This window comes from Hyaena hyaena, unplaced genomic scaffold, assembly GCF_003009895.1.
Source record: "Hyaena hyaena isolate Hyena2069 unplaced genomic scaffold, ASM300989v1 scaffold_1004, whole genome shotgun sequence".
Lineage (NCBI taxonomy): Eukaryota > Metazoa > Chordata > Mammalia > Carnivora > Hyaenidae > Hyaena > Hyaena hyaena.
In genome coordinates this window covers 668496-670495 of record NW_024081637.1, presented here as the reverse complement: position 1 = coordinate 670495, position 2000 = coordinate 668496, and positions in this window count along the sequence as shown.

Genomic DNA, 2000 nt, shown 5'->3' with positions numbered 1-2000 from the left:
TGAAACAAAGGCTAACTGATAATCTCACATAAGAAAAAATAACAATAATGCTACCATTTAGAAATTACAATTTAACACATACCTACTCTATATGAGACACTGCTATTTACTGAGAAAAACATCTTAACATGATGAAAAGATGTAAGAGGAAAAGTTGATAGTTGGAGAAATGAAAACAATCACATTGATTCCTAGAAAAACTGAGAGCTACATATGGACACACACAGAAAGAGAATATGTGATTATTTAAATCTCAATGTTAATTTTAAAAATGCCACTGTTATATGAAAACAGATAAACAGCATTATTTAACTTTTAAAGTAATGGATGAACCCACATTGTCCCCAATTTACTAATTATCTTCTTGCATCATAGCTTAATTGTTCCCTAATGAATGCCTTGCCATTTTCAAATACTGATTAATTATATTAAAAAATTCATAATTTTCTGACTTCTTTGTGTAGATTGGTTTAGATACACAGACTCCAGTTACACATTCTGGGTGGGGCACCCCAAAAATCTAATAAGGACATTGTTAATGAAACTATTACCCAATCCATGCTAATTCTGGGAAGAGATGCAGGAAAGAATTACAAACCCAGTGACTAAAAAACAAATCCTCACATTTACATGTTTACCCTTGCATTTTTTATGTTACAGCCTAATGAAAAAAGACACAAACAATCTAGCTTGGTAACTTCTTGTACTTCCCATAATACTTGATACATTTAGCCTACTATGCTGGGGTGTCATCAGAATTGAAGGGCCACATTATTTTGTGTTTATAGATCTATCCTCTCCTAGTAGTATAAAAGCTTTGTTTGTTTGTTTTTTAAATAATTCCTCCCCCCAAACATTTCATTTCAAGAAACTGGATTTCTGTCCTTTAATCTGTCTGAGTCCTCTAGGTTTGCATGGGGACCCACTTATACTCATTTGTCCTTAAGCCTTTAACAGGTACCTAAAGTTAGAGTACAAACACCCTGGAGGGCAGGGACGATGTAACCCATGTCTCCATGATTTTAAAATGAGGGTGGGGGCACCTGGCTGGTTTAGTTAGAAGGGCATCTGACTCTTGATCTTGGGGTCATGGTTTCAAACCCCATATTGGTTGTAACGATTACTTAAATAAAAACTTTTAAAATATTTATTTTTTATTTTATTTTTTTTTTATTTTTATTTCTAGGAGAGAGAGAGACAGCGTGAGCAGGGGAGGGTCAGAGAGAGAGGGAGACACGGACTCTGAAACAGGCTCCAGGCTCTGAGCTGGCAGTCAGCACAGAGCCCGACGCGGGGCTCGAACCCACCAACCGCGAGATCATGACCTAAGCGAAAGTCGGACGCTTAACCGACTAAGCCACCCAGGCGCCCCAATAAAAACTTTTAAAGAATGAAGCTGAGCACATCAGAAGCACATGCCCTAACTCTGTGGGCGATGCACACGTTCTGACCGTGGCTTTGACTTGGTCAGAACATGGTCCAAGTCACTGAATTTCCATTACTGATAGACTAATTGATTAACTGATGAGTGATTCACCTAGCATTACTCTTTAGTGGCCTTAGGTTAGAATTTGTTAGCCCTCTGGAGAGAAAAATTCTTGAAACTAGAATTTCTCTCTTGTTGACAACATTATCTATTCTTCCTAAGGAGCACTGCTCAGTATCACCTTTGCGGTTAAGTAGATATTGGTTTGAATCCTTCCTGTGCCATCCACTTAACAGCAGTGTGACCTGGGGCAGGTCATTCAAAGGACCTGGGCCTCAAGGAGGCTATGTATATTGGAGACCATTTTAAATCAGTTAATATTTGCAGAACATTTGGTATAGGGTCTCTCATGTGGTAAGCACTAAAAAATGGTGGATAACAAGATTATTATTATTATTATTATTATTACTATTATTATTATTTCTACACCTATTCCTACCACCGCCACTATTACTATGCTCATAATAATCTTGGAATGAAACTATAGCTCCTTTAAGGTAGAAGAGAACAAAAA